At 34.9% G+C, this 13076-nt stretch overlaps 1 pseudogene; it reads left to right on the top strand.

Annotated features, from left to right (window-relative positions):
- The first annotated feature begins 5880 nt into the window (after positions 1-5880).
- On the top strand, positions 5881-12691 carry LOC139904225 (uncharacterized; annotated as a pseudogene).
- The last annotated feature ends 385 nt before the right edge of the window (positions 12692-13076 follow it).

Raw genomic sequence — 13076 nt, 5'->3', positions numbered from 1 at the left:
GAATTGAAATTTAGCTAAAAGTGATCAATCGGACTGGCAAGCCATAATTATTCATAGTGTCTTCAGAACGGTCTGAACGAACAATGAGGGATATCACCTAGTTTACCATACTGCAGGTGACCCTATCCTTGGATGAAATGAAAACACAGTTCCGCAATGTAACTTCATCCTTTCAGTTACATGTTGAAGTTAGGGTTAACGTTAACTAGAGCAACATACAGTTGCAACCAATGAAGGAAGAAATATATAGAGTATCCACCTGAGTGTCGTAGATGTTTTAAGCAGTCTCTTCCCAAAAGGGATAACGAGATTCATAGGTTCTCAAAGTATCTTATATTACATTTCCAAAAGAAAGTCGCACGAAAGGCGTGAGAGTGAACTCATCGAGTGGTTCGTTCTGAGTCTATCTGTGTACTTAAGGGGACGAGCGGATGAGAAGATACGTGAACTCTTGGTCCTAAAGAATGGTTTATTCCGAGTGAAAAGAATCTCCAAAATGGTTCTTGTATCTCAACATACTGATTCATAGAGATGATGTTTATGAGGGTGTTGCGTTTAGCAGTGAAATTTTGAGAGTAGGAACTCACCTAGTGCCTGTCCTACGATGGGGTGACTACTGAGTGTACCCTGAAAAACTGTTTTATCGGCCCGCGTTTTTATCATGTCTAACTTTAAAAAGAACATTTTATGGGTGCAGAGATTTTTTTTTCTAACAAATTTTATAAAACCGCCATCCAAAGTGGCTCAAGAGTTTTTTTTTTTTTTTTTTTTTTTAACAAAGATCTTAATAGTAAGTTTCATCTCTAACAGGGGGTGAGAAAAAGTGTGATCCATACATGGTGTAGTCTAATACGAAAGCCTTTAATAAAATCAACCAAGGGAGTGTTGAAAATCAAACCTTTGAACGCTTGTTGTCACAGCGTAAACGGAACGAAGTTCGTAGTAAATTTAGAAGTAGGTACAACGTGTACCATTTTGCTCAAAACTATTTGACTTAAGTTGAATAACTCGGTAAAGGAGCGGTTTTTAAATAATTTGAAGATATAACTTAGTATCAAAACGAGTAAGTATAGATTTATACATATATGATTTTATAAATCGTTTAAGTGACCGAAATGTTTCTTTTAGTACTTTCATTGTCTGTAAATCTTGTGAGGACTGCACAAATAAACAACGTGTAAATTTTTTTTTTTTTTGATAAACTTAGTTTTTCGTATTTCAAAGGTTACGAGTTGAAAAATATTGAGTGAAAAAGCTTGGAATCCTTGGGTGACCAGTTACTAGGTAATGAAAACTAATGACATAAATGCAGTTTTGGTAATTATCAGGACACAAGTCTTTGGGCCAAAAATATTTACGTGCGAAGCCGTTGCTAAAAGTGGGGTACAAAGGATAAAGCACGAGGATGAGAAGTTGATTGCTTCTTGAATTTGCAAAGTGCCAAACAGGTTATGACTAGTATTAAAGTCGGAATAATGATGGTATTAATACCACTAAATGAGGATCCCTTGAAATAAGTCAGGACTTAGAGTTATGTAAGAAAGAGCATTGTTCCAACAGGCGTGGCAAATAAGGTTCTTGGGGTAACGCAATGATTTTTAAATGGTTTAAGTGTCAGTGGATGCCCAAAGGCTCTAAATGACGTGGCAGAAGTGTCTTCAACACATACACACATGAATCTCTTGACTTCGACGGTTGTAAAGTCTTAACGATGACTTGGGTACGAATGAGCAACGGAGAATTTTATATAGCAAGCAACGAAAATTTTTATAGAAATTGTTTAAGGTGACAATGTATGGAAAGAAACGAAGTTTTAGTAAACTAGGGTTATGTACAACCCGTAGCATTCAAAGTAAAATATATTTTGAACAAAAGATTTGATTTGTAAGAGTGAAAGTAAATTTTTTTTACAGGTATTTGTCAAAGATAAGTAATCATTTACTTTATTTTATATAACGTATATGATTTCAAAATTTGCGCGAATGGCGAACAAAATATATTTATTTTTATAAATCTTTGAGAGGATAGCACAATAAAATAATGTGTGTGAGATTTTGGCAAACAAAATTTTCATATTTCGGAGGTTACAAGTTGGAAAAGATTGATGAGAATCGAGTAAAAGACTTTTAAAAATTTCGAGTGATATTTGAGGTAATAAAAACCATTGAATTTATATGTGATTGACGACTATTAGTAGGGCATAAGTCATTTGACCAAAAACGCTTAAGTGTGAAGTTGTTGCTTATAAGTGAGATACGAATGGGAGAGTATGAGGATGAGAATGAACCACCCATTGATTTTTGGAAAATTTCGAACTGTTATGACTATTATCGAAGTAAAAAGGATGGTGGAGTGGTTATCATCGAATAATAAATTCCTCGTAATAAGTTAGGATTTAGAGTTGCGTAAGAATGAGTATCAAATGAGATTCTTGGGTAATCCTCAATATAGAATTTGAATTGCTGAAGTGACGGGATACAATTTCCTTTAAGTATCGTTGTGCAAGTTTGTCCATTGTATCGGTTTCTTTCATGGCTAGAAAGTGAGCAGTTTTGGCGAGATGGTCAATAATAACCCAGATGATGTCCTAACCGCATACCGTCTCTGGTAGTTAATGGTGAATTTCTTCCCATTTCCATTGTGGAATTTCAGGTTGTTGTCATGTAACTAATAAGGTTCAGTTTTCGGGCTACATTTCTCCCCATAATAGTTTCACCATTCTTGCGAGGTATACAAATAAAATTTTCCCATTATAATAAATTCCGCTTTCATCCTTGAAAGTCAGTTCGTTCCAACTATTTCATCAAAGCTTCCTAGCTCGATGAGTATTAAGTTAATCTTAAAGTTCAACAGCGGGTGTCTACAGCTGGACTAGTACAACAGCGGAAGCTAGCAACCTCAAGTACCTGAGAAATACATGCTTAAAGTCAACACAAAGGTTGGTGAGCTATAGTTTAAGTATAACAGTAATGTAAGTAGGTCACGAGATTTCAGTGCTACAACGAGCGTTTCAAAATAGTAATCCAAATCAGTATGTTTAAGTATATGCTTAACCGTGGGCACTCGGTAACTAACTTAACGTTTAAAATACCCCCTGCAAGTACACTTGGCGAGTGCGTATGTTTACGAAGTATTAAACACTCGTTGACTGCTAGCGCGACTAGCCCGAGTGGGGATGTCAAACCCTATGGATCCATATCTAAGATTCGCGTTCACCGGTTCATAAACCAATGATTAAACGTTACCCGAGCTAAAGGGAATCTTTCTGCCGTTATATAACCCACACATATATAAAGTTTAAGTACTCGTGCCTAGTATGTAAAACATAAAATCCGCATGTATTCTCAGTTCCCAAAATAAGTTAAAGTAAAAAGGGAATGCTATAACTCACAATGATAAGTAGCGGTTAAGTTGAGTCGGGAATGGTGTGCAAGTATTCGGTCCGAAAGTCCTCAACCTAATTCAAATAGTACTAAGTCAGTAAATCGTCTTAATAGGTTCATAAGTAGGTAAAATAGGTCTTAAAGGTCATCATCAATCATCATCAAACGAAAGGTATTAAGTAAGTTTTGTTCAAGAAACAAGTTTAAAACGAAGGCTGAAATCGGTCAGTCACCACGGCCTCTACACAAACCGAAAAGAGGTGAGACCAGTGGCCATGGCTCCGTATATGAGTCCTTTAGTTGTGGTAAAAATCCCAGAAGCAAACTCGTCTTAGTTTGACCGTGGCGACGGTCGAAGTTCGAGTAGGTCAGAATTTTCAGCACAACGTTAAAAGGACATAGTGACGATCGGAGGGCCATAACTCCTAAACCGTAACTCGGATGAAGACGAGTCTTAAACAAAAAATTATCTACTCGAAAAGACCTATTTGAAAATCAAGGTTACAACAGCCCAGGTTTACTGGTCTATTACAGAAACAGTAGGTCAGAGGGCTGTAACAGAAAACATAAAAGTGTAAATGGATTCCGATGGGTTTTGGTGCTCGATGCTTATCACTGTTCTCATCCTTGATGCATATAGCTTCAAGTGTACAACTCGTTGATGTGTTTGAATCATCTTGACCAAGTTTTGACCATCATAACCCAAGTGTAAGTCTAAGACATGAAGCACAACTCAATTAAGTGTTGCAAGTATTTTGATGAACCAAAGTTACATCAAAGTCTTAGATTTTGCACACACATGAAATATAAAGGTAATATTGAACTACAAACTTGAAAATAACTAACTAATCAAGATCATAAGTAGTAGAACATAGTTCTTAGTTTGATCTTGAAGATCCAAGACTCAAAAGTCTAGATCTAAAGTTATTAAGTTATATCATAAGTACTAACACTTGAATCTTTACTTTAGTGAAACCATAAGCTACAAAACTTTGATTATCAACTAGTAAAGTGTATGTAAGCCTTAAAGCTCTTGTTTATGACAAAGTAAGTAGACCATAAGCTATAGAACTTAGACCCATTACAAGTATATGAAGTTATAACTAGAGAGTTACACTTCTATGTTCTTGAATCTTTAAAGTTAACTTTAAGTTCAAGAAAGTTATGAGATCAAGGCTAACTTGTAGTACTTGACCATTTAAACTAACAACATGAAATTAAAGTGCAACAATGAAGAAGTAAACTAAGTAAACAAGTAACTAGTTCATTGTTGTTCATACTTTAAAGATTCAAACCAAAGTTTGATCTTTAGAAAGTAAACTTTAAGTTTACTTCAAGAACTACAAGTATAATTTCAACACATGAACATTAATCTTTTAAAATTAACAAGTGTAGAACATAACTAGAAAGTTTATGTTCTTGTTGTTCTTGTTATAACAAGATAAAATGAAGAATCAAACTAACAAGTCTTGATTCTTGAAAGCTAGTAAGTAAGTAACAACAACTAGTAACTACAAGTAATCAAACATTAAACAAGAACAAGTATTAAACAACAAATAACAAAAGATGATGATGATTTTGGTAGCCAAAGGCTACGGTTTTGGAGAAAGAAATGATGAAGAATTTATCAAGTTACTTACAAAGAAAATGAGAGAATTGAGAGAAAAATTGAAATGCAAGTTGAAGTGTTTTTGGAATGAGAGTAAAGTGAGTGAGTAAGTAATGAAAAATTGCAACCAAAACTCCCCTTGTAACCCTCAAAGTCGTTGGTCAAGAAGTGGGGAAGGGAGGAGGCCAAAATCCACTAGTTCATGCATGGTAAAGGTGTTAAAAGTTGGTTATTTGGTGTATGTGCATGGGGATTATGTGAAGACTAGATTCTTATTTCCTTAACTAACTAGTTACCATCCTAAGTGATACTTACAAGTGAAAGACATGGGCTAAATAGTCCAACTAAGAAGTAGGGTGGGCTTATAAACCCATATTCAAGGGTCTATTTACATTAATCAAGCCCAAGTTCAAGTAATTAACAAGTAAGTCCAATAAAAGCCCAAGTGATTAACTAATAACCATAGTTAATCAAAATGATTAACAAAACTTAATCATGAATGCAAATAATATCTAAAAATATTATTCGTGAAAGTTCGTGTGTCACAAAGACGTGTCGGGCATCCAAAACTCATGTACGGTTAATCATGGCATCATGTAAATGTAATAACATACATTCGTTAAATCTCAAGTATTAATAATAATAATTATTAATTAAACGTTGGGAAAACCAGGGTCGTTACAACGTCATCCACGGTCTGACGAATCGTCAGCCAATATTATGGCCACTAAAACACATAAGACCGTGATAGACTAAGTACCAAGGGGGACACATAAGGAAATCGGCTACGACCACCAATCGTGCTTCCGGACGAACTCCAGTATGAAATATTGCAACACAACCGACAAGAAAAATTGCAAGCAAATGGTGGATAAATGCCATTTGTAGATGAAGAAGAAGAAAACAACCCCTAGCCTTCGCCTGAAAATAAGAAGACCAAGCAAAAAGCAAACGAAAAAACCTCTCGTCAGCCATAGAACGTTAAGAGACGTTCGTCGCTTGTGTTTGAAAGGAGAAAAGGCCACAACAGATCTCCGACTAGATGAGGCAGAAATCCGGCAACCAATCGGCACACAATTGAAGAAAATCGACCAATCCGGTCACCCCACTACCGATCCCAACAGAAAACATAATGACGGAGATAAATCCAGTTACTCGACGCCCGTAACCCGAAAAAATGGATATCGAGCACCCCGACGTTTGAAAAAACTGACGGATAAATGTGCGGTGCTTACAGGGGACGAAAGAACAAAAGAAGAAGAAGGAGCATAAAAAGGAAAGGTACAAAAAGGCGAAAAGATGAAGCCAAACCGACCACTGGCTTGATGCCGGAGGTGGCGGCGCCGTGAAATGAATAGGGTTTCGACTACTAAGAATGAGAAAAGATAGCGTTTAATATTTAGAGAAATACACTTATACATACCTATAACCTTACATTGTAGGTCGCATGGTTGTGGCATGCCGCTTTTAGCGAGAGGTCAGGAGTTCGACTTCAGTGGGGTGCAACATTGCACACAATGTTGCCCCTTAACCATTGAATTCCACTCAAGGGTGCCTTTCGCAAATTACGTTGCGGGGGTAGTGGGGGAGGGGGGTTTTACCGCCCATGCCCTTGGATTGGACCGGATTTCCTCATGGGCAGCGATTAGGGATGGGTTATGTAACAGCGTGAGATGAACGCATGTGTGGTTTAATCCCCATGAGTGATCCCAAAACTGTTATATATATAAAAAAAACTACCCATTACTGGCACCCCTTTTGAATTAGTACAACCACCACAAACACTACTACCCATTACTCACATCCCTTTTGAATTGGTACAACCACCGACCCACTTACAATTTCTCAATTAACGGATGTTTGAAACTTGGTCATTATACTTACCGTTTTCAACGGACCATATAATAATTAATAATTATTAATTAACAATAATAATTAAAACTAAGACATAAGATTAGTACTACCTAACTACAAATCTAAACTTAAGTTAAAATATTTTTAACCGAACTTTCGTGACATAAACTAGGGTTTGGGATTCAGATGTTTGTTCATGATTTTGATTTTGAGGAGATTGGGTCTTGAATAAATGAAAGCAGGTTGAGGATGAAGTTTTCTATTTAGGGATGAACAAGAAAACTGTAAATGGATGAAATTGCCCTCATGTGCAAGGCATGTGAGCAAACTTAATGAACATGATCTAACGGAAGTTAGTGGTGGGGTCATCTGTGTCAAACATAGATAAATGAGGGTCATCGAGGTCATAAAAAAAATGTTACATGTATTGTTTGATGCAAAGTTGAGGGACCAACGGTGCAATTTTGTCTAGAAATGTGAAGATGCAGGGTTTGATTGTTTCTAAGGTTTGTATGCAAGAGCGGATCTATATTGGATCCGGTGGTAGCACGGGCTACCACTGAATACGCGATGCAATGGAAAATTTTTGGAGTTTTTAACTAATGATACCACTCGATAGTGTAATTTTTTGTTTGTGATACCACTCGATAGTTTAATTTTTTTTTTTTTTTTTGAACTTTTAACTAGTGACTTCGAAACTTAGATCCATTTGTATAATAGTTGTATTTGATTTTGATTCAATGATGTTATGATTTGATTGAATAGATATGTCAGTTAGACAAAAACAATTATACCGTAGTATCTGTTAAAATATCGTATAATGTGTATAATATTTGCACTAGCAATATAGATATGTGGGATATATTATGTTACTCTTATATTTATCGACGAATAAAATGAAATGAAATAATGAGTTGTAATCACTTGAATTCAATAATTTGCTTGAAAACTAATGGACCAATCAGAGCACGATATGTGGTGCGACAATCACATGTGATTGAAAAAAAAATTAAATTATTTTTTTAAATAATTAAAATTTTTTTTTTAAAAAAAATTTAGCATTTCAATTCCAATCACATGTGATTGTAAATCCCAATCACATGTGATTGTAAAACACAATCACATGTGATTCTGCATGTCAAATCCAATCACATGTGATTGAAAAAAAATTCATTTTTTTTCACAAAAATAATTCCAACCGAAAACAGACTTTAATTGAGTGATTTGATCAAGTTTGTTAGCGTTTCGTGATCATATATTCAAAATTTCAGACTTTAATTCGGTGATTTGATCAAGTTTTGATCAAAAACTTGGTGTTTAAAGGTTTTAACACAAATTTACTGAAATTTGTCATTTAATAAAAAAAATTCAATCACATGTGATTGAATTTCACATGCAGAATCACGATTCACATGTGATTGGGTTTTACAATCACATGTGATTGGCATTGAGAATCACATGTGATTTACTGCATGTCAAATCCAATCACATGTGATTGAAAAAAAAAATTTGAAAAAAAAAGTTTCAAAATTTTTTATTTTTTTTCAATCACATGTGATTATCTTGCCACGTGTCACACTCTGATTGGTTCCTTGAATCTCAACTTAAAAGTTTTTAAGTTGGACTCATTTGAATATTTCTCATGAAATAATAAAAGATAATGAAACATGAGATTATTAACGGATTTGTTTGTTTACTTTTTTTAGTTTTGGATTTGACGGGTATTTGCATCAAATCAACAACCCGACCCATCACTCAACATTCAAACACTAATCTAAAACCTAAAAACACCCCAAAAAATCAGGGTTTTAGCAACTGTTTTAAGAGAGATTCTATGATGACAAAAATTTTACTAACACAATTTTACAAACGGATGTGTACATCCGATGTGGCATTCCAAGTCACTCCACTACCTTAAGACCACTCCCTATGGTCTCATTATCCGTCATTACCCGTTAGTTACTCGTAGTTACCCGTAATAGACCATAGGCACGGATTCATTACCCGCGTTAGTTACCCGCATTCACCATCAATTTGGCGATGGTTTCTTAAGCCAGGTGACCTCACATGTGTCTTCTTATGTATTTTCTTGTTACTTTTTAATTTAATCAACTATTACTTTTACTTTATCAATTTTGGAAGCTAAAAATAAGGATGTACTGATACATTACTCTTCCGATGGTTTAAGGAAGAAGATGAATAAGTTACAATTTGGTACCTAAACTTTTATGTTGGTGATGGTTTGAGTTATGTAAAATATTCTTTTTTGGTCCCTAAACTTTTACAACTTATTTTGTCATTTTTTTGAATAAGCTACGATTTCTATTTTTGGTTCTTAAATTTGTTTTTTTTTTTTATTTTAAAAAGGATAATCGTATTTATGTTTATTATTAAAAGCTTTGTTTTTTAAAATATAATTATTTTTATGTTAGTTAAATAAATATAAAAGAAAATTAATTAATGACGTGGCAGTTAAGAGGAAAGATATTTTAACCATGATAGGCATTATTTAGTTATAGGATTTTATGGGTTAGTTATAGGATTTAAATGCTAATGTGGCGCTGATGTAGAAGTTAAGAGGATGAATAGTGTTAGTCACGATAGGGAGTGGCCTAACTAATCAACTTCTCTCCCTACTTTAATGTTTCCCCTTTTATCACTTTTTTCATTTACCTCTCAAAAATAAAACAATTGTTTGCGTCATACTCCGTATATACGAAGTATCTCTTTCCGAAGTAATTTATTTTGTTAAAATCGTGCAAAATTTAAAGAGTCAATTATATGCTAATTTACAACGAAAAGTAGGTGAATTGCATAACATCATAAGCACTGCTACTTACCATCATCATCCTCATGAAGGAACAAGAAACTGGCTAAAATTTTCTTCACTTATACGTAGTAATCAATCCTTTTCATTCGTGTATACAACAATTAATGGAGAAAGGTTACAACTTTATCCAACTTCTTAAGGAAAGGCCTAATAATTGAATTTTGTACCAAACTATCCAACGGCCTGCTCGTTGAACTAATGACCCGCTCGGTGCACGAATAGCCCGCTCGGTGCACGAATGGCCCACTCGGTGAACGAATGACATGTTCTTGATTTGGACCCGCTAGTTTTGGAGTGATGAAAACAGTTTAAGTACTCAATATTTCATAGTTTCAATCATTAAATAATCACGTCTTATGTACGTTATAGAAGTTGGGTTCTGTTACTTTAGAGCATAAAATAGCAGCAACAGTTATCAAGATTTAGTTTGAAGAAGATGACGATGAAGACTAGTAGAGCTTTAGTAGTTGCTATCTCCGCAACTTGTCTTTGTCATGTTGTATATGCGATGGCTCTCTTTAGTTGATTGTCGATTGTGGATAGTTGTACGGGTTTCCTCCCTTAGTGGGCTTGTGTTAATTAAATTTGCTTTTCGAAAAAAAGAGATACGTACAGAAAGGGAGAAAATCAATGTGATATTAATTGCCATAAATAATATATTTACCTAATTTAATATTAAGTTAATTATGTTAATGTAATGGGCTAAATTAGTGGGGTGACATGGAATGCCACATAGGATGTATACATCAGTTTGTAAAAATTTTGTTAGTAAATTTTTTGTCAACATAGAATTTCTCCTGTTTTAAACCTTCAATCAGAAAAAAGAAAATTGAAAAAGGGAAATTTGGCGATCTAGAGTAATAACAGCACATAGATTTCGAGAAGCTCACAAAAATGCAATCACAGGATTCTCAAATTCTAATTCAGATTTCCCTATATTGCATTCTAAGGTAAACAATGTTCAAACCCTACGATCTTACATGTATTCAAATTATCTAAACTCTGTAGCGTTGTTTTCGCAATCATCAAATGTTGCTAGATTGTTCAGTTCCAGTACCTTAGATTCAATTAATGAAGAAGGTGATTTTAGTATTATTGAGATGTGGAAATATGATGTTAATGAGGCTAGCAGTGTGTTACCAATAGATGTTTCCGGTTCTGAAACACAGGTGGAATTAGTTGTTACTCATGAAATTCAGGAAGTTGATGTGAATGAATTAGATAGAGTGATAGCGATACTTGAAACTAAAGATGATTAATTGGATGTTGATGTTGCAAAGAGGTCGATAGCATCGACTCTTGATGATATGAATTTGAATCTAAGCGATGAGTTTGTTGTTAGAGTGTTGGAAAGTGAGAATTTAAAAGGGGAAAATTGATTGTGTTTTTTAAGTGGGCTACTGAAGATAAGAATCGAGAAGCGTTTTCTGTTACTACGAGGTCGCTTGATGCACTTGTGAGATCAGTTGGTAATGAGTTTAAAAAAGGTTGTGACTACCGAGATGCTTAATTCGTTAATATTTTTGTTTTCGAGGTTGGGTAAAGGGATGACTGGTTATGAAGTGTTTAACAAGATTGATGATTTATCATGCGTTACAAATGCCGATTCATATTGTTTTACTATTGAAGCTCTTTGCAGGCGTTCTGTATTTGATCGAGTTGGTTTAGTTAGTGAGAAGATGGTTAACGAAGGAAAATTACCAGTAGAAGCAGGATAAATTAGGAATATTATATGTTACTTATGCAAAAGTGGGATGGTTAAACAAGCGCATGCTATTTATTTCTTGGCAAAGGGAAAAAAAAAATCCCGCCACAACCGTTCGTTAACTTTTTGATAAGCTCTCCTTGCGATCGGACAAAGAATGATGCTGATTCGGTTCAGTTAGCGTTGAAGATGTTGGGCGATTTTGAAGAAATTTAAAAAGAAAGTACAGTATCAAAAAGTTTTCTTGTGTTGTTCAAGGGTTGTGTAGGATTAATAATGTTGAAGGTGCAAAATCGTTGTTGTCGAAAATGATTGATGCGGGTCTCCCTCCTGGAAATGCGTTTTTTTAAATTGTAAATCAGGAAATATGGAAGAAGCTATAAAGATAATGAGGGTGACGAAAGATAGGGGACTTAATCCTGATGTGTTTGCTTAATTACAGTGTGATTATGAGTTTGTAAGCAAAAGGGGGTTAAATGGACAAGGCTGGGAAAATGTTAGCTTGTGCGAAAAAGAATCATTGTAAGGTGACATCTGTCATGTATCATACGATGATTCGTGGTTATTGCAAGATTGAGAAATATGAAAAAGCTGTGAAATTGTTGCAAGAAATGGAAGAGTGTGGGGTTCAGGTTAATAGTGATGAGTATAATAAGTTGATTCAGTCTGTTTGTTTGAAGGCTGCTGATTGGGTAATGGCGGAGCAGTTATTGGATGAAATGACGAAAAAGGGTTTACTTTTGAACGGAATTACAAAATCACTTGTAAGGGTGGTTAAAGAGTTGGAGGTTGAAGCATTAGAGACCAAAGAAGTGAGTGGTGTAGCGTAAACTTTTATTAGCAATTTTTTTTTTTTTGGTAGTTTGATCTGTACCATGAAGAAGGTATGTGAAATCTTCTTTTTCGTTTTCTTGAGGGTTTATAAGGCTTGGCAGAAAAGATTTTTGCTTTGCAGAAGATTTCCCCATAAGTTAGATTAGTCTATTTCAGTATTTACATGTGATAGATTCAAGAGAACACTATTCAAAAGAAACTTTCATGCAGCTTTTAGGATTAATCAGCATAGCAATAACATGGGCATTCGGTTTTTGTTGGCGTCAGTTAGTGGGTTAGTTGTTTGCTCTTGACTTTCATGGTCAGTTATTTGTGAATCAACGCCTTAAAGGATGGTTTGTTCTTATATGTCATTTTCTTTTTCTATTTAGTGTCATGCTGTTAAAGAAGTCGGCAAATTTGTCGACAAGGAGGGGAAGTATGAGTTCTTTTTTAATGTACTCGAGTCTATTTGGTCGGATCAAATTTCATGCTGATCTCTTTCTCATTTTTTAACCCAAAAGGACAAGTATTTGTGCATCTTCTTCCAACTGAGAATTACCGAGTTTACCAGGGGTTTCATCTTTTACAAGATCTGGTGCTACGATATATCCTTGACGTCGGTCATAGGTGCATAACAAACACAACATTTTCCTAGTTTTCGACTTGTACCTTTTTATTATTAGGCAACCAACTGTGTTTGTCATTCTTGTGCAAATGTCAAAAATATAACTTGACCATTTCTTGTTTATGATTAATCACCCAAAGTCTTTGAAGTAAATAGGAGTACAAATTAAGAAAGGAAAAAAGAGTTTCTGGAGATCTTAAGGCGGTTCAAATGTCACTATGTCTTTGAATGGTTCTGTGTTCGGAGTTGGGTTT

The sequence above is a fragment of the Rutidosis leptorrhynchoides genome, chromosome 1, assembly GCF_046630445.1.
Source record: "Rutidosis leptorrhynchoides isolate AG116_Rl617_1_P2 chromosome 1, CSIRO_AGI_Rlap_v1, whole genome shotgun sequence".
In the NCBI taxonomy this organism is placed as follows: Eukaryota; Viridiplantae; Streptophyta; class Magnoliopsida; order Asterales; family Asteraceae; genus Rutidosis; species Rutidosis leptorrhynchoides.
This window is presented reverse-complemented; position numbering and strand designations above follow the sequence as displayed.